General features: G+C 47.5%; 7 non-coding genes and 2 pseudogenes across 7 annotated transcripts; all 9 read right to left on the reverse strand.

Moving 5' to 3' along the window:
- Positions 1-501: 501 nt before the first annotated feature.
- On the reverse strand, positions 502-692 carry LOC141224590 (U2 spliceosomal RNA). The gene has a single exon (XR_012291927.1). It is a non-coding gene; the product is annotated as a U2 spliceosomal RNA (small nuclear RNA).
- Positions 693-1,804: 1,112 nt separating this feature from the next.
- Positions 1,805-1,995, reverse strand: LOC141224591 (U2 spliceosomal RNA). Its single transcript, XR_012291928.1, has one exon. It is a non-coding gene; the product is annotated as a U2 spliceosomal RNA (small nuclear RNA).
- Positions 1,996-3,110: 1,115 nt separating this feature from the next.
- Positions 3,111-3,301, reverse strand: LOC141224592 (U2 spliceosomal RNA). Its single transcript, XR_012291929.1, has one exon. It is a non-coding gene; the product is annotated as a U2 spliceosomal RNA (small nuclear RNA).
- A 1,115-nt stretch (positions 3,302-4,416) lies between these two features.
- Positions 4,417-4,610, reverse strand: LOC141224406 (U2 spliceosomal RNA). Its single transcript, XR_012291831.1, has one exon. It is a non-coding gene; the product is annotated as a U2 spliceosomal RNA (small nuclear RNA).
- Positions 4,611-10,175: 5,565 nt separating this feature from the next.
- Positions 10,176-10,253, reverse strand: LOC141224526 (U2 spliceosomal RNA; annotated as a pseudogene).
- A 1,115-nt stretch (positions 10,254-11,368) lies between these two features.
- Positions 11,369-11,551, reverse strand: LOC141224498 (U2 spliceosomal RNA). Its single transcript, XR_012291905.1, has one exon. It is a non-coding gene; the product is annotated as a U2 spliceosomal RNA (small nuclear RNA).
- Positions 11,552-12,347: 796 nt separating this feature from the next.
- Positions 12,348-12,439, reverse strand: LOC141224563 (U2 spliceosomal RNA; annotated as a pseudogene).
- A 1,115-nt stretch (positions 12,440-13,554) lies between these two features.
- LOC141224595 (U2 spliceosomal RNA) lies at positions 13,555-13,745 on the reverse strand. The gene has a single exon (XR_012291931.1). It is a non-coding gene; the product is annotated as a U2 spliceosomal RNA (small nuclear RNA).
- A 1,115-nt stretch (positions 13,746-14,860) lies between these two features.
- Positions 14,861-15,055, reverse strand: LOC141224447 (U2 spliceosomal RNA). The gene has a single exon (XR_012291864.1). It is a non-coding gene; the product is annotated as a U2 spliceosomal RNA (small nuclear RNA).
- Positions 15,056-20,037: the final 4,982 nt, after the last annotated feature.

The following is a 20,037-nucleotide window of genomic DNA, read 5'->3' on the forward strand; positions in this document are numbered from 1 at the left end:
AATAAGACAACGTTTCAGAAAAGGCATTGTAGCAAACCAAAAAAGAAATTTTAAGCGCAGCAGAGTAACCAGCGCACATACCTGTTAGCTCAGGTGAGTTTAAAAGGCTGCTGTTGATAACAAGGGCATTTGCTAAATAGATGGTGTGTGTGCAACAATATACTGAAAGGTCAATTATATTGTGCAGCTTATCTCACCACCTGTAGTTATTTAGGTGAAAGCTCCAAAATGCTTGCCTAATATGTCTGTTTATCCAAAAGGAAGTAAAAAGGGAGAGCTAGAAAGATAGCATTGCATCACATTACATGGCAATGCAATGCACAGTTGCTGAAGTTGAACCAAAATGAGCTTGTAATCTGGCTTCTGCAACTTTGAACATGAAAAATCCAATGAGGAGAAGAAAAGCAAAGCCAAAGAGTCCATCCCAAAATCCGACAAACAAGCAAAATGAACAAAAAACATTGAATTCAATTCTTTCTGATTTTAGAAACTGCATTAAAGAAGGGGTGCACCGGTCCTGGAGATACTGCAATACCAGGTCAATGCGTGGAGTGGACAGAGCAAGCTCTTTTTCCATCTCCCTGTTCTAAAAATCCATTTAATATATGGTCCCCAGATAGGGGACGTATCAGATATTAAACTGATAAGAACAGATACTACACTTGATCTTAGCCAAAAGGCCGAGAAGCGATAACCAGAATTGGTTTCAAACTACGGAGCCACCCAAGGATCCTGAAAAGTCCATTTGTGGAGATGAGCTCCTGGACTCCCGTTAAGAAGACATGTTGTCAACCTCTAGATCCCTTACATGCCTGCACTTTTCGGCTTGCTGCTGCTGCAATCCACGCGTTTTAGATCTGCATAACTCCACCTCTTTAAACACAGCACCTTCACCCCCTGCTGTTCCCACCCGCCTCAACAACGTTGGAAGGGAGGAGAACCAATTAAGGCGGGGGGTGGGGTGGAACGAGCAGCTGTCTACCCTTAGCAGGAGGGCTCCTGATTACATACCTCTCCTGCTGCTGCTGCTGGCTGTCCAGCAGCAGACTGAAGGTGGCTGCTGCTGTGCACAGGTATATAAAGGCTCAGAGCCTATTATGACACGCGCAGCCAGCGTTCCATTGCCACATTCCATCTACTGCAGGCAGGATACCTGGCTGGCTGAATGTCGCTGAGAAGCTCACAGAGACCGCCATAAGCAACAGTTTAACAGAATGCCACAGACTAATCAACCAAACTTTTTGGGTTGGGTTCTCTTTTATAGTCTGCAGGCATTAAATGAAAGAAGTCAGTGTTCCAGCAGAAGGAGACAACGTTTCAGAAAAGGCATTGTAGCAAACCAAAAAAGAAATTTTAAGCGCAGCAGAGTAACCAGCGCACATACCTGTTAGCTCAGGTGAGTTTAAAAGGCTGCTGTTGATAACAAGGGCATTTGCTAAATAGATGGTGTGTGTGCAACAATATACTGAAAGGTCAATTATATTGTGCAGCTTATCTCACCACCTGTAGTTATTTAGGTGAAAGCTCCAAAATGCTTGCCTAATATGTCTGTTTATCCAAAAGGAAGTAAAAAGGGAGAGCTAGAAAGATAGCATTGCATCACATTACATGGCAATGCAATGCACAGTTGCTGAAGTTGAACCAAAATGAGCTTGTAATCTGGCTTCTGCAACTTTGAACATGAAAAATCCAATGAGGAGAAGAAAAGCAAAGCCAAAGAGTCCATCCCAAAATCCGACAAACAAGCAAAATGAACAAAAAACATTGAATTCAATTCTTTCTGATTTTAGAAACTGCATTAAAGAAGGGGTGCACCGGTCCTGGAGATACTGCAATACCAGGTCAATGCGTGGAGTGGACAGAGCAAGCTCTTTTTCCATCTCCCTGTTCTAAAAATCCATTTAATATATGGTCCCCAGATAGGGGACGTATCAGATATTAAACTGATAAGAACAGATACTACACTTGATCTTAGCCAAAAGGCCGAGAAGCGATAACCAGAATTGGTTTCAAACTACGGAGCCACCCAAGGATCCTGAAAAGTCCATTTGTGGAGATGAGCTCCTGGACTCCCGTTAAGAAGACATGTTGTCAACCTCTAGATCCCTTACATGCCTGCACTTTTCGGCTTGCTGCTGCTGCAATCCACGCGTTTTAGATCTGCATAACTCCACCTCTTTAAACACAGCACCTTCACCCCCTGCTGTTCCCACCCGCCTCAACACCGTTGGAAGGGAGGAGAACCAATTAAGGCGGGGGGTGGGGTGGAACGAGCAGCTGTCTACCCTTAGCAGGAGGGCTCCTGATTACATACCTCTCCTGCTGCTGCTGCTGCTGGCTGTCCAGCAGCAGACTGAAGGTGGCTGCTGCTGTGCACAGGTATATAAAGGCTCAGAGCCTATTATGACACGCGCAGCCAGCGTTCCATTGCCACATTCCATCTACTGCAGGCAGGATACCTGGCTGGCTGAATGTCGCTGAGAAGCTCACAGAGACCGCCATAAGCAACAGTTTAACAGAATGCCACAGACTAATCAACCAAACTTTTTGGGTTGGGTTCTCTTTTATAGTCTGCAGGCATTAAATGAAAGAAGTCAGTGTTCCAGCAGAAGGAGACAACGTTTCAGAAAAGGCATTGTAGCAAACCAAAAAAGAAATTTTAAGCGCAGCAGAGTAACCAGCGCACATACCTGTTAGCTCAGGTGAGTTTAAAAGGCTGCTGTTGATAACAAGGGCATTTGCTAAATAGATGGTGTGTGTGCAACAATATACTGAAAGGTCAATTATATTGTGCAGCTTATCTCACCACCTGTAGTTATTTAGGTGAAAGCTCCAAAATGCTTGCCTAATATGTCTGTTTATCCAAAAGGAAGTAAAAAGGGAGAGCTAGAAAGATAGCATTGCATCACATTACATGGCAATGCAATGCACAGTTGCTGAAGTTGAACCAAAATGAGCTTGTAATCTGGCTTCTGCAACTTTGAACATGAAAAATCCAATGAGGAGAAGAAAAGCAAAGCCAAAGAGTCCATCCCAAAATCCGACAAACAAGCAAAATGAACAAAAAACATTGAATTCAATTCTTTCTGATTTTAGAAACTGCATTAAAGAAGGGGTGCACCGGTCCTGGAGATACTGCAATACCAGGTCAATGCGTGGAGTGGACAGAGCAAGCTCTTTTTCCATCTCCCTGTTCTAAAAATCCATTTAATATATGGTCCCCAGATAGGGGACGTATCAGATATTAAACTGATAAGAACAGATACTACACTTGATCTTAGCCAAAAGGCCGAGAAGCGATAACCAGAATTGGTTTCAAACTACGGAGCCACCCAAGGATCCTGAAAAGTCCATTTGTGGAGATGAGCTCCTGGACTCCCGTTAAGAAGACATGTTGTCAACCTCTAGATCCCTTACATGCCTGCACTTTTCGGCTTGCTGCTGCTGCAATCCACGCGTTTTAGATCTGCATAACTCCACCTCTTTAAACACAGCACCTTCACCCCCTGCTGTTCCCACCCGCCTCAACACCGTTGGAAGGGAGGAGAACCAATTAAGGCGGGGGGTGGGGTGGAACGAGCAGCTGTCTACCCTTAGCAGGAGGGCTCCTGATTACATACCTCTCCTGCTGCTGCTGCTGCTGGCTGTCCAGCAGCAGACTGAAGGTGGCTGCTGCTGTGCACAGGTATATAAAGGCTCAGAGCCTATTATGACACGCGCAGCCAGCGTTCCATTGCCACATTCCATCTACTGCAGGCAGGATACCTGGCTGGCTGAATGTCGCTGAGAAGCTCACAGAGACCGCCATAAGCAACAGTTTAACAGAATGCCACAGACTAATCAACCAAACTTTTTGGGTTGGGTTCTCTTTTATAGTCTGCAGGCATTAAATGAAAGAAGTCAGTGTTCCAGCAGAATAAGACAACGTTTCAGAAAAGGCATTGTAGCAAACCAAAAAAGAAATTTTAAGCGCAGCAGAGTAACCAGCGCACATACCTGTTAGCTCAGGTGAGTTTAAAAGGCTGCTGTTGATAACAAGGGCATTTGCTAAATAGATGGTGTGTGTGCAACAATATACTGAAAGGTCAATTATATTGTGCAGCTTATCTCACCACCTGTAGTTATTTAGGTGAAAGCTCCAAAATGCTTGCCTAATATGTCTGTTTATCCAAAAGGAAGTAAAAAGGGAGAGCTAGAAAGATAGCATTGCATCACATTACATGGCAATGCAATGCACAGTTGCTGAAGTTGAACCAAAATGAGCTTGTAATCTGGCTTCTGCAACTTTGAACATGAAAAATCCAATGAGGAGAAGAAAAGCAAAGCCAAAGAGTCCATCCCAAAATCCGACAAACAAGCAAAATGAACAAAAAACATTGAATTCAATTCTTTCTGATTTTAGAAACTGCATTAAAGAAGGGGTGCACCGGTCCTGGAGATACTGCAATACCAGGTCAATGCGTGGAGTGGACAGAGCAAGCTCTTTTTCCATCTCCCTGTTCTAAAAATCCATTTAATATATGGTCCCCAGATAGGGGACGTATCAGATATTAAACTGATAAGAACAGATTTTTTTGATTGAATATATCTTTTATTAGCACAAAAAATAAGTTAACAGACAGTGTACAGTGCCGCAGCCCAGTACACACAGAATTCTACATCATATTTACATAGCATGAGGATACGACGCACTAACTAGACACATCACACCCCTATGCTACACAAAACACTCAATCTGAAAGAAAAAGCATGTCAATCAATACAGTACGACGAACCGTGATAAGGGATGGGGATTGGGAAAAAGGGGATGGGGAGGGGAAAATCACAGGCCCGAAGCTTTATTGAAAGACAAGACACATAAGGGGAGAGGGGGAGGAGGGGTTTAGTCCTCGTCCTCGTCCTCCGGACCGTCCATGATGGAATAGTCTCTGAGCAGGCTGTGGATCAGCCTGCGGCAGTCCTGGATGGACATCCTCTCCCTCCTCAAGATGAGCCGGTTCCTGGCGACCCAAAGGGCATCCTTGAAGCAGTTCATAAGGCGCCAAGCCTCCTGGATGGCTCCGACGGTATGAACCCCAGGGAAGAGTCCGTAAAGCACAGAATGGTGCGATAGGCTCGCCCTGGGGACAGAGTTCCTCAGGTCGTCCTCAAGTGCAGTCAATAGGCGCTGTGCAAATCCGCAGTCCCAAAAAGTGTGCAAAGATGTTTCCTCCACGAAGGGGCACCTTGGGCAGTACCGGGTCTTGCACAGGTTCCGGGCATGCATGAATGACCGGACGGGCAGTCCGCCCTGAATCGCCATCCACGACAAGTCCTTGTGCCCGTTGGTCAGCCTGTCAGACGACACATTTGTCCACACAGTCTCCAGCGTGTCCTGGTGAAGTCCTGTGATGTTCTCCACGTCATCCTTGGCTCTGATTAGCTTGTGGATAGTTTTGGGCTTCCACAAGTCGGGCTTGAGTCCCTCCAGTTGATGCTCCCCCACAAATCGAACGACGTCTCCGTAGAACCATGGCGTCGTCCAGTTGTAGGGGAAGGAGCTGTCCCACTTGTCCCAGCCGAGTCGCCTCCAAAGAGGAAGCAGGAAGAAGCGAGACATGGACCTGCCCGCGGAGCCATTCTTGACTTGCAAAGTCCGGCGGACACAATCACACACAAAAGAGGATCGCAGGAGGGTGGGGATATCTGGAACGCCCTTCCCACCCTTGCGAGGCTCCTTGTACATGACGGCCCGCCTGACTCTGTCCATCTTGGATCCCCAGACAAAGTGAAACACTGTCCTGGTAATGGCCCTGCACACAGTGACGTGTGGGGGCCAGGCCTGCGCCGTGTACTGCAAGACGGGCAGGACCTCATTACGCAGGACGAGTGCCTTACCCTCACAAGTGAGGTGTCTGAGGCTCCAGAGTCCGATCCGTTGCTTCACCTTGGCCAAGCGTTCTTGCCAGGACTTGAGGGCCGCTCCTTCCTTCCCGAACCAGACTCCCAGCACCTTGAGGAAATCCGGTTGAATGTTGAAGGGGAAGGGGGCGGAGGAGGCCGGCTGCCAATCCCCGAAGAGCATGGCTTCCGACTTCCTGCAGTTGACTTTGGCCCCTGAAGCCCGGCCGAACCTCTCACACGTCTGGACGAGGGCGTCGACTGAACCACGATCAGCGCAGAAGACAGTGACGTCGTCCATGTAGAGCGAGCACTTGACCTCGTGTCGTCCCGGACCCGGTGCGGTGATCCCTCTGATCTCTCCATTCTGCCGGATAGCCTCTGCGAAGAGTTCTATAACACAAACAAAAAGAAGAGGTGATAGAGGGCAGCCTTGTCTGACCCCAGAGAGGACAGGGAAGGGGTCAGTCTTCCAGCCGTTCACCAACACCGAGCTGTGGATATCAAAATACATCAGACGGACATACGAACAAAACATGTTACCCAAACCTAACCGGTGCAGAGCTCGGCCCATGAACTCGTGGGAAACCCGGTCGAAGGCCTTCTCCTGATCTAAGGAGACCAGGGCCGCGTGTGCGCGGCGGACCTTGATGTACTCGACCGTGTCCCGCACGAGAGCGAGGCTGTCTGCGATGCGACGTCCAGGGATGCCGCAGGTCTGGTCCGGGTGGATGATCCGTCCGATGACCGTCTTAAGTCGTGTCGCCATCGTCTTGGCCAGGATCTTGTAGTCCACGTTGAGCAGAGTGATGGGACGCCAATTCCTCAGGTCGCACCTCTCTCCCTTCCGCTTGTACAGGATCGTGACCATTCCTTCCCTCAAAGATGGAGGCATTCTACCCTCCACCACCATCTCCTCGTACAGGTCCAACAGGTCCGGACAGATGAGGTCTCCCAGCGCTACATAGAGCTCCGCTGGAAGACCATCACTGCCCGGGGTCCTGCCGGTCCTAAAGGATTTAGCGGCAGAGAGCAATTCGCCCACCATCAGAGGTTTGTCCAAGGCTGCCGTGCCTGCAGGATCAAGATGGTTAGTGATACCTGACAGGAACTTATCAGCAGCGTCGGGGTCGGTAGTCTTGTGGGAGTAGAGTTCGCTGTAGAAGTCGCTGACGACCCTCATCACGTCCTCCTTCCCACGTCGCATGTTTCCGCTCTCGTCTCGCAGCTCGTTCAGGGGCGTGTGACCGGCATGAAGTTTCCTGAAAAAGAATGAGTTACATTTCTCACCCTTCTCCAGATTCTCCACTTTGGAACGGAAGATGATTCGCTTGGACTCCTCCTCAAAGTGCCTTTTCAGGCTCTTCTTGGTCTCCTCCAGCTCCTCCCTCACGTCCCAGCCGCAGTGAAGAAGGTCCTGCAGCGACCGCAGCTCGCGCTGCAGCCCTCTGAAGTCCCTCCTCTTCTCACACTCCTGTTGTCGACCCTTGGCCTGAAAGAAACAGCGAAACTCAAGTTTAACATATTCCCACCAATCAGAGACTGTTTGGAAGCTACCCTTGTAGGACTGCCACATTGCGTAGGCTGCTCTCAGCTCCTCCACGACTTCATCCTGAGCCAGCAGAGCACAATTCAGCTTCCAGGAGCCGGGGCCGGACGGAAAACCGTCGCCGAGGACACCTTGTAAGTGAATGGCTCTGTGGTCGGAGAAGAAGCAGGAGACCATCGAGTGCCTACTCTGCCTGACTGCCCGAGAGGTGAACACAAAGTCAATCCTGGAGCGGAGTGAGCCATCGGGTCGGCTCCACGAATAGTTCGTGGAGCCTCTCCCCATGGAGCCCACCACGTCCTGAAGAGAGGCCTCGGTTACCATCTCGATGAGCAGCTTGGACGTGATGTCCAACTTGGCAGATGTGCCAGAACTACGACCGTCCTCCTCGATGGGGCAGTTGAAATCCCCGGCCATCACTAAGGTCCTGGTGGTGGCAAGCTGAAGCCGCAGGGTCTGGAAAAGCTCCAAACGCTCATTCTTCAGTGGGGACGCATACACGTTGATGAACCTGACAGGTTCTCCCGCCCAGTTGCCATCTACAACAAGAGCCCTGCCGCAGATGAGCTCCTGGACGGACTCAAGCGTGAATGCGCCCCCCCTGATCAGAATTGCGACCCCCGCAGACTTGCAGTCACCCCCACCGGACCAGTAGGATGGACCGTGGGACCACTCCCTGGCCAGATGTTTGAAGGACCTAGAGGAGGGAAGGGAACATTCCTGCAACATATAAACATCACACAACTGGGAAGTAAGGAAGGCATAAATAGTCTGACGTCTGAACTTGTCCTTGATGCTCCTGACATTAATGGAAAATAAGTTAATATTAGCCATCATGTAGGGAAAAAAGAAAAAGTTAGCGCAGGCAATACACCTTAGTTACCACTCCGGTCGGGTGGTCCCTCGTCGGTGTTGACTGCTGGTGACGGGATCACCAGCAGGCCCTCTTCCTCCATCTGGTCAAGCAGCGCGGCCTCAATCTCGGCGACCACCAGTTCCTCCTCTTCTGGCTCGGCCACCAGGGTCTCAACCATGTGCTCCATCTCTTCTGGCTCAGGGAGGGTATCCTCCTTTTCGCCTACGAAATCCAGAATCTTCTTTTTGGAGGATTCAGTAGCAGGGCTGTCCTCCACCTTCCTCTTTCCCCGGGTTGGAACTGGGGAGACAAGAAGGGGAAAATCCTCCTCGGAATAGATAGTGGCGGGTGGAGGAAAGGTTAATTCCACCGCTACCATGGTCTGGGGAGGGAGAGTGGCTGCCGGGGCAGGGGAAAGGACACCTGCTGAGGAGTAGGGGAAGGAGGAAGAGGAAGTGGAATCCTCAGCAGGGGTGGCCGGGGTGGGGGGGGGATTGGACGGGGGTGGCAGGGGGAGGGATCGAGAGAGGGGTGACAGAACTCTTACCCTCCTTTGACTTTTTCTTCTGCTTCGGAGCTGCTGGGACCGTCGCTGGGGCTTTGGCCACCGACTCCTTGACCGCTTTGGCCTTGGTCGTCTCGGCCTTGGCCGCTGGGGCCTTGGTCGTCGCGTCCTTGACCTTCACAGGCCTGGTCGTCGGGGCCTTGTCCTCCGTAGCTGGGGTCGTCGCAACCACCGATGCCCAGGATCTCTCACGCCTGGGGCAATCCTTGTACAGATGAGCCGCCAGCCCACACAGGTTGCAGGACGTCTTCTTCGGGCAGTCCTTCGAGCTGTGTCCCGTCACTCGACAAATCCTGCAGGCATCCTCCTTGCAGTCCTTCATCTCGTGGCCGTTCTTGCCGCATCTCCTGCAGTTCCGCGGCATGTCCGGGTAATAGATGAGGCCGTAGGAGTTGCCCAGGGAGAATGTCGGGGGCAGGTGCCGAAGTCCGTCTGAGTACGCCAGGTCCCTGTGAAGTCTAACGGTCACCGACCACTTACCTGTCCAGAAGCCGAGTCCATTCAGGATGTGAGAGGGTTCCTTCACAACCAAACAGAAGCGTCTCAGGAAGGTACAGATGTCTTGGCCTGGGGTGTGCGGGTTGCGCATGGAGACCGTGATCCTCCTTTCATCCCTCTGGATAGGGCAGCTACCTGTAAAGGCAGAGAAAGAATTATCCGGTCCTTTTGCGCTTACCATTTCCCAGAACCTCCTGCAGGTGTTCACAGTGGCGAAGGTGACGAAGAAGATCCCCGTCAAGAAGGTCTGGATGCTGAGGGTGTCCGACCTGGAGAAGCCTCGATCCAGCAGCATCTTCTGGCAGAACACGTCCGAGGACATGTCCGGCACCCTCCCATCCACTTCCTTCAGCTTCAGGGCCACCGTCTGCCGCATCCATGGCTCCAGGGCTGGAGCTTCGTGGCGGGGCTTCTGGGGTCCCTTCTGCTGGCCAGTCGTGGAGGCAGAGTCCTTGGGGTCAGAATCGGCTCCTGGCTGGGCCCTCCTGGCTGTCCCCAGCTCCAGGCTCTTCTTTTCGGCCTTCCTCGCAGCGCTTGCCATGGCTTTCCTCCTGCAGTTACTTCTTGGAGCTGGATCTGGAACTCTTCCCGGAATGGGTGGAGCTATGCAGATTCTTCTCCCGTCGTGTTCTGGACAAATTCCCCGAAAGGTCTTTGTCTCGATGATTTTCTTCCTCGAAGATTCCACAGGACAGCCCGATTCTTCTCCGAGTCTTCGTCTTCTTCTGGATTCTTTAGAGCTTCTTCCTCCCACCGATATCCGCCTTCGTTCTCTGATGTCAGCTGGGCTCCGAAGCTCTTCTCCTTCCGAGTTCGATCGCTCTCGTCAAGTGTAGATCGTAGCTCTTGTGTTCTTAAAAGAACAGATACTACACTTGATCTTAGCCAAAAGGCCGAGAAGCGATAACCAGAATTGGTTTCAAACTACGGAGCCACCCAAGGATCCTGAAAAGTCCATTTGTGGAGATGAGCTCCTGGACTCCCGTTAAGAAGACATGTTGTCAACCTCTAGATCCCTTACATGCCTGCACTTTTCGGCTTGCTGCTGCTGCAATCCACGCATTTTAGATCTGCATAACTCCACCTCTTTAAACACAGCACCTTCACCCCCTGCTGTTCCCACCCGCCTCAACACCGTTGGAAGGGAGGAGAACCAATTAAGGCGGGGGGTGGGGTGGAACGAGCAGCTGTCTACCCTTAGCAGGAGGGCTCCTGATTACATACCTCTCCTGCTGCTGCTGCTGCTGGCTGTCCAGCAGCAGACTGAAGGTGGCTGCTGCTGTGCACAGGTATATAAAGGCTCAGAGCCTATTATGACACGCGCAGCCAGCGTTCCATTGCCACATTCCATCTACTGCAGGCAGGATACCTGGCTGGCTGAATGTCGCTGAGAAGCTCACAGAGACCGCCATAAGCAACAGTTTAACAGAATGCCACAGACTAATCAACCAAACTTTTTGGGTTGGGTTCTCTTTTATAGTCTGCAGGCATTAAATGAAAGAAGTCAGTGTTCCAGCAGAAGGAGACAACGTTTCAGAAAAGGCATTGTAGCAAACCAAAAAAGAAATTTTAAGCGCAGCAGAGTAACCAGCGCACATACCTGTTAGCTCAGGTGAGTTTAAAATGCTGCTGTTGATAACAAGGGCATTTGCTAAATAGATGGTGTGTGTGCAACAATATACTGAAAGGTCAATTATATTGTGCAGCTTATCTCACCACCTGTAGTTATTTAGGTGAAAGCTCCAAAATGCTTGCCTAATATGTCTGTTTATCCAAAAGGAAGTAAAAAGGGAGAGCTAGAAAGATAGCATTGCATCACATTACATGGCAATGCAATGCACAGTTGCTGAAGTTGAACCAAAATGAGCTTGTAATCTGGCTTCTGCAACTTTGAACATGAAAAATCCAATGAGGAGAAGAAAAGCAAAGCCAAAGAGTCCATCCCAAAATCCGACAAACAAGCAAAATGAACAAAAAACATTGAATTCAATTCTTTCTGATTTTAGAAACTGCATTAAAGAAGGGGTGCACCGGTCCTGGAGATACTGCAATACCAGGTCAATGCGTGGAGTGGACAGAGCAAGCTCTTTTTCCATCTCCCTGTTCTAAAAATCCATTTAATATATGGTCCCCAGATAGGGGACGTATCAGATATTAAACTGATAAGAACAGATTTTTTTTTTTTTTTTTTCGAAAGCCCGAATTCGTGTACAAAACCCGAGTGCGCTTAAAAAAGTGACAAGTGCCACAAAAAAAGTGCACTAGGATGCTGGTCTTCTTGAAACCCTCTCCAAAAGGAGAAGCGTCCCCCAAACCATTCCCCGTCCCTCCGAGCCAGAAGGCCACAGCGAGGAACAGGGACAAATAGCCACCTCCAGCCGGAGCCAGAGGCGACCCAATCTTACCCCCAGCACCTGCCCGAGTTCTCACCCGAGCAAGGCACTGGGAGCCAAAGACTGTGCTCCCCTCCCGGAGGAGGGGAGACAACAACGCTCTCCTCCAGAAAGAGGAGAGCCAGGGGGGTTCAGGGGGGAGCGGAACCTGATGGCCACACACTCCCCCCCTAGACCTGCCAAGAGAGGAACCCGTAATGGAACCGCATCCCGACAAAATCCTAGTAAGGACGTGGACACACGTGAAAAAGTGGACACACAGTGACAAAAAAATTAAATAAATAGTGAAGGTTTCACAGTATAATACTGCCCGGACCTTCGACCGGGAATTGAAAAATTCCCCATCCTAAGGCCAGAAGGCCCGGAATAAGGGTGTGTGTGAAGAAAGAAATATTGAAGTGCTAGTGCAAATGTGCCATAAACTCAAGTGGGGTTCCCAATCCCAGTGAGTTGAGGCACCCCAGGGTCACCACTCCTGGGGCACTTCACACTTCGGGCTTTCGATCTTCCCCGGCCCAATGGCGTCGATCCTGGGGGGCCATGCTTTCCACCAGATGACTATATTAGCCACCTGGCGTACTAACAAGCGCCTAAACCCCAGTGTGCATAATGTATCAATCTACTAGGGCAGCCAACATCCAAAACCGCCTTTTCGAAAGATACTACACTTGATCTTAGCCAAAAGGCCGAGAAGCGATAACCAGAATTGGTTTCAAACTACGGAGCCACCCAAGGATCCTGAAAAGTCCATTTGTGGAGATGAGCTCCTGGACTCCCGTTAAGAAGACATGTTGTCAACCTCTAGATCCCTTACATGCCTGCACTTTTCGGCTTGCTGCTGCTGCAATCCACGCGTTTTAGATCTGCATAACTCCACCTCTTTAAACACAGCACCTTCACCCCCTGCTGTTCCCACCCGCCTCAACACCGTTGGAAGGGAGGAGAACCAATTAAGGCGGGGGGTGGGGTGGAACGAGCAGCTGTCTACCCTTAGCAGGAGGGCTCCTGATTACATACCTCTCCTGCTGCTGCTGCTGCTGGCTGTCCAGCAGCAGACTGAAGGTGGCTGCTGCTGTGCACAGGTATATAAAGGCTCAGAGCCTATTATGACACGCGCAGCCAGCGTTCCATTGCCACATTCCATCTACTGCAGGCAGGATACCTGGCTGGCTGAATGTCGCTGAGAAGCTCACAGAGACCGCCATAAGCAACAGTTTAACAGAATGCCACAGACTAATCAACCAAACTTTTTGGGTTGGGTTCTCTTTTATAGTCTGCAGGCATTAAATGAAAGAAGTCAGTGTTCCAGCAGAAGGAGACAACGTTTCAGAAAAGGCATTGTAGCAAACCAAAAAAGAAATTTTAAGCGCAGCAGAGTAACCAGCGCACATACCTGTTAGCTCAGGTGAGTTTAAAAGGCTGCTGTTGATAACAAGGGCATTTGCTAAATAGATGGTGTGTGTGCAACAATATACTGAAAGGTCAATTATATTGTGCAGCTTATCTCACCACCTGTAGTTATTTAGGTGAAAGCTCCAAAATGCTTGCCTAATATGTCTGTTTATCCAAAAGGAAGTAAAAAGGGAGAGCTAGAAAGATAGCATTGCATCACATTACATGGCAATGCAATGCACAGTTGCTGAAGTTGAACCAAAATGAGCTTGTAATCTGGCTTCTGCAACTTTGAACATGAAAAATCCAATGAGGAGAAGAAAAGCAAAGCCAAAGAGTCCATCCCAAAATCCGACAAACAAGCAAAATGAACAAAAAACATTGAATTCAATTCTTTCTGATTTTAGAAACTGCATTAAAGAAGGGGTGCACCGGTCCTGGAGATACTGCAATACCAGGTCAATGCGTGGAGTGGACAGAGCAAGCTCTTTTTCCATCTCCCTGTTCTAAAAATCCATTTAATATATGGTCCCCAGATAGGGGACGTATCAGATATTAAACTGATAAGAACAGATACTACACTTGATCTTAGCCAAAAGGCCGAGAAGCGATAACCAGAATTGGTTTCAAACTACGGAGCCACCCAAGGATCCTGAAAAGTCCATTTGTGGAGATGAGCTCCTGGACTCCCGTTAAGAAGACATGTTGTCAACCTCTAGATCCCTTACATGCCTGCACTTTTCGGCTTGCTGCTGCTGCAATCCACGCGTTTTAGATCTGCATAACTCCACCTCTTTAAACACAGCACCTTCACCCCCTGCTGTTCCCACCCGCCTCAACACCGTTGGAAGGGAGGAGAACCAATTAAGGCGGGGGGTGGGGTGGAACGAGCAGCTGTCTACCCTTAGCAGGAGGGCTCCTGATTACATACCTCTCCTGCTGCTGCTGCTGCTGGCTGTCCAGCAGCAGACTGAAGGTGGCTGCTGCTGTGCACAGGTATATAAAGGCTCAGAGCCTATTATGACACGCGCAGCCAGCGTTCCATTGCCACATTCCATCTACTGCAGGCAGGATACCTGGCTGGCTGAATGTCGCTGAGAAGCTCACAGAGACCGCCATAAGCAACAGTTTAACAGAATGCCACAGACTAATCAACCAAACTTTTTGGGTTGGGTTCTCTTTTATAGTCTGCAGGCATTAAATGAAAGAAGTCAGTGTTCCAGCAGAAGGAGACAACGTTTCAGAAAAGGCATTGTAGCAAACCAAAAAAGAAATTTTAAGCGCAGCAGAGTAACCAGCGCACATACCTGTTAGCTCAGGTGAGTTTAAAAGGCTGCTGTTGATAACAAGGGCATTTGCTAAATAGATGGTGTGTGTGCAACAATATACTGAAAGGTCAATTATATTGTGCAGCTTATCTCACCACCTGTAGTTATTTAGGTGAAAGCTCCAAAATGCTTGCCTAATATGTCTGTTTATCCAAAAGGAAGTAAAAAGGGAGAGCTAGAAAGATAGCATTGCATCACATTACATGGCAATGCAATGCACAGTTGCTGAAGTTGAACCAAAATGAGCTTGTAATCTGGCTTCTGCAACTTTGAACATGAAAAATCCAATGAGGAGAAGAAAAGCAAAGCCAAAGAGTCCATCCCAAAATCCGACAAACAAGCAAAATGAACAAAAAACATTGAATTCAATTCTTTCTGATTTTAGAAACTGCATTAAAGAAGGGGTGCACCGGTCCTGGAGATACTGCAATACCAGGTCAATGCGTGGAGTGGACAGAGCAAGCTCTTTTTCCATCTCCCTGTTCTAAAAATCCATTTAATATATGGTCCCCAGATAGGGGACGTATCAGATATTAAACTGATAAGAACAGATTTTTTTTTTTTTTTTTTTTTATACCATTCAGTAAAATTTTTCAAGCAACAATCAATAGTATAAAAACTCATACTACGTTGCCCAGTCTTACATCATAATGGTACTTTCTTTATTTCATATTTATAACTTTATACTGAAACAGTTGTAATACCTTTTGAATGGACAAAAAAACTATAAAACATACCATTATCATAAAAAAAGACAGATCACAACACTTAAACAAGGACTTACTGGTACTTTACCAGTGACCTCCATTTTTTGACTTTCCAAAAACCTTCTGAATCAGAGCCACCACCGCCACGGCTGTCCCATAAATAAACTATGTATAACCTTGACAAAACCATCCTAACACAAATATTAACTGAGATTATTTTCCTTTTAAATAAACACAAATTCCTAACGTCCCACAGACTTTCTATTACACATGCCATTATCAACCACAACAATCTCTCTTTCACCCGGCTACTTGCACCCATCCCAAACATTACCACTCTCCAATTTATAAAATTCACGCCCGCTAGTTCCTTGCATAAACCACCCACTCCCTTCCAAACACTCTGAGCATAATCACAATTCCAAACCAAATGCATAACAGTTTCACTCGCCCCACATCCATCCCTCGGACATACCTCTGTTCTAATCAGATCCCTCCTCTTCTGTACCTCTCTCACAGGCAAAATCTCATGCAAACTCATCCATACGATATCACGCTGCCTATTCGATATTCCTTTTATACTCAGGTTCCTCCATACACACAACGCTTCACTCGATCTCAAGCCCCTAATGTTACATTCAAACTCTCTAACACGCATCCTTCTCCTTACATTCCTTATCACTTTGAAATCACCCATAGGAACATCCAACAAATCATGCTTGACAACAAATTTTTCAACAAACTCATACCACACTGGACATTTAAACGAAACAGGCACTCTTGCATCCCTTCTCATCCATTTCAACCCAAACAACATCCATCCAGCCATATATTTAATCATAAAAGCCGTCTTGTTATCCCTACCTAACAGAACAACCACTGTTTTAATATAATTTAAACCAAGACAAAATTCAAAATTTGGGAAATCCATTCCCCCATGTTCACGTAACTTACACAAATATTCCCTTTTAAGTTTTTCCATCTTACTTCCCAAATAAAACGTAAAAATTAGCTTCTCAATCCGCCTAAAACCCCTATAAGGGGCTGGAAAAACCACTGACACAAAAAGTAACATAGGAAGAATCACTGACTTAATAATAAGGACTTTGCCTGACAATGTCAAGTCCCACAACCTCCAAAAATTTAACTTCTGTTCAATCCTCTTACCGCATTCATCCCAACTCTCATTCCCTTTCAGATCTTTGTTAAACCACACCCCCAAAACCTTAATAGCACCTTCTTCACATATCACACCATCCATCCTAACACTCGAATCCCCGAAACACTTAAAGCTACACTTCCCCCAATTCACCCTAAAACCAGATGCACCACAAAAGAAATCTAAAAGCAACCTTGCTCGATTCATAGCAGCCATATTATCACTCACCACAACAACATCGTCCATATACCCCATTACCTTTACAGTCTTTCCACCACTCCCTGGGATCAGAAGACCATTCATCACTTTCTCTTTCCGAATCATGCACAACAGGGGCTCAATCACACTTATAAACAGGACAGGGGACAACGGACACCCCTGCCTGACCCCTGATTTTATGCACACCTTCTCACTCAAACATCCATTCAGTAACACTTCACTCACCACACCATCATACAAACACCTTATGGCATTCACAAAAACACTAGGAAAACCCATCCTAACTAACACCTCAAACATAAACGCATGCGACACTCTATCAAAAGCTTTCTCAAAATCCACACAAAAAACCATACATTTCCCCTTCCTAAACATACAATCTCCAATTACGTCCCGCAACAACAAGAGGTTATCAGTCATACACCTACCTGGCACCGCGCACACTTGATCATCACCAACCACACTTCCAATCACCCCACGCATACGGTTAGCCAGAATTTTGCTAAAGACTTTATAATCTGCATTGAGTAATGTAATCGGCCTCCAATTACGCAAATTCTTTTTCTCACCCTTCTTACATAGTAAAACAACTACTCCTTCTTTCATGGAATTACAAAGTACACCATTCATCCACATATATTGACATACCTCCACAAAATCAACACCAATCACATCCCATGCTTTTACATAAAACTCCACAGGCAACCCATCTTTCCCAGGTGTTTTATTCTTTTTCGCACCATCCACCGCCTTTTTGACCTCATCAAAAACAATATCCTCACTCAAACATTCACGTTCCCCTGCTTCAAGCTGACTCTCCAACATACCTAACACATGCTCTTTCAAACCCCCATCCACCCATTTAGACTCAAATAAACTACTATAGAAACTATGTACCTCATCCAACACTTCCCTTCCAACCACAGTCATACCATTATCATTTACAACCTCATCCAACTCATCTTTTTTACTGCACATTTTTTTAAAAAAGTACCTCGTACACTTCTCATCCATATCCAAATGCTCAACTCTCGTCCTAAAAATAATTTCCTTCCCACGCTTTTCCAAAACACGCTTCATCTCATCTCTCGCTCCTCTGAGTTGATCACTAACATCAATTCCTTTCATACTCATTTTATGTAACCACTCAATCCTCATATTTAAATCTTTAAATCTGCCTCTTTCAATTGCTGCTTTTTTATAACCCCACCTCCTAAAAAAATTCTTAATTTCCACTTTCACCCAATCCCACCATACAGTCACATCCACAAAATTATTTTTCCTAGACCTCCACCATTCATACTTACTTTCGAAGTCTCTCATAACCCTAACATCCTCTAACAACCTAACATTTAGCTTCCATACCCCAACACCATGCACCATTTTTTTATCACCTTCAAACATACCCCACAAACATTCATGGTCTGTGAAAGAAAAAACATGCTGTTTAAAAAATTTACACACCAAACCTCTATTTGTATACAGCATGCGGTCAATCCTGGACACTATTCCTCCCCTATCAGCTCTATATGTGGCCGGTGGTGGCTTACTCAAAAATTCCGCTGCATCTAAAAAAGAAAAATCAGATGTAATTTGATTAAGGACCTTACCTGTGACATCAATTTCCCCTTCAGAAACACAATTGAAATCACCAACTAATAATATTGGAATCCTTCCAGGCAAAAATAAACGTATTTTCTCTAATAGTGCTAACCTATCCCCTTTGTTAATTGGACAATACACGTTAACAATTTTCACCCTCCACCCTCTCCCCTTAACCACTGCCATTATACAACGACCTGGCTCCACCACCATATAATTTTCAAAACTTAAATCCCTATTCCCCAACAAAATCCCCACACCATCATTTTTGTTTGTCATTGAACCTGACCAAATGCTATGCCCATATACCCAGTCCTTTTCAGGAGGTGACTCTTCAATTCCGCACTCTTGCAGACAGTAAATATTTGCTCCAAGATTTTTTAGTTCTTCCAGTATAGCCAATCTTCTAGGCTTAGATTTTATAAGCCTTACATTTATTGACAGTACACTACAGCCCATGTTGGAGCCCATTTTTTAACCATATTCGGTAAAAAAGAACATACCCCCCACCGAAGAGTCAACCTTTCTCGTCTTGAAACTCGATTCCTGATGTTAAGCAGAGAATGCTGGCCGCCTCCTCCAAAAAAGACCTCCTAGGAGAGGCACTGTAGCTCTCGGGATAGCTCCTATCACTTAAGGGGCTGATGCTCCCAATACTGGCAGGTGAAAAATCTGGCCGGAACTTCTTTGCAGAAGACACATCAGAGTCCTCATCAGGGGGCCTCACCACAGCCCCGGTGAAGTCACCCTGGCCACCACCACCTTCATGAATTGCCTCTGAGCTTTCCAAAGCCAACACCGGCGTTGTGGAGAGTGAACCGCTCACTTCTCCCTCACCACTCACATCAAGCAGAATTGACATATCTGCAGGCTCTATCTCAACAGCGCTTCCACCAGCAGGATCGGGTGCTTGCTCCATCTCTTCCATGAAGTCCCTTACTGCCTCGATCGCCTCACCAATAGTGGCGGCAGTAGTAGGACGTGGGGACACGGCCTCTGCATATGACCTGGAACGATGGGGACAGTCCTTGAAAGCGTGTCCCTCCTCGCCACATGCATTACAAACCATGGAGTTAGTACACTCCATTGCCAGATGACCCTCTTTATTGCATTTCCCACAAAACTTCTCCACCGTGCAGTCCTCTTGGTAGTGTCCAAAGGATTTACACTTCCTGCAAAACCGCGGAGCACCAGGAAAATACATATACCCTCTATCCCTCCCGATGGCAAAACTGAGGGGAGGGTAGTGGATACCCCCAGGTCCCTGGGGGTCCTCCTGGAACCGTACAAAAAACTTGTGTTTGCCAGTCCACAAGCCCACCTCATTCCTCACCTTGTGTGAGTAGGACACATAGCTGCAATGACGGTTCAGGAATCTAGTAATGTCCTCCACATCCACAAGGGGGTTGTGCATAAACACAACAACTGGCACTTCCCCCTTAGTATACAATACCGTAAATGTAAGCCCATCAAGAGCCGGATGATCCAAGGCTTGCTGATCCTTTAGAGTCTTGAAAAGATTCTGGCAAGCTGCCATACGATCAAGGACTAAAACGTACCGGCCATTCTTTGGGAACTCCTGTAGGCAAATGATGTCTCCACGACCAACATTCAAAATCTTGAAGATGACGACTTCCACCAAGAACTGCAGGTTAAAGAAATTCCTCCTCGACTCCTCAATATCAATGCGAAAAGCATTTTTGACCCGAATATCATCGGTCCCGGCATAGCGAATCTTGACGCCCATTATCACCTCTCGTTTCCTCTGGACCCCCCCCAATAGCAGCAGGCAGCTTAAGCCACCTAAGTGGCGATGCTGCAAGGCCGAGGGGGAGACACTATAGGATCCTTCTGACCAGATACAAGATCTAAGCCAAAAGGCCGAGAAG

The sequence above is a fragment of the Phyllobates terribilis genome, unplaced genomic scaffold (genome assembly GCF_046119375.1).
Source record: "Phyllobates terribilis strain yellow unplaced genomic scaffold, ASM4611937v1 Scaffold_393__1_contigs__length_1774422, whole genome shotgun sequence".
NCBI lineage: Eukaryota > Metazoa > Chordata > Amphibia > Anura > Dendrobatidae > Phyllobates > Phyllobates terribilis.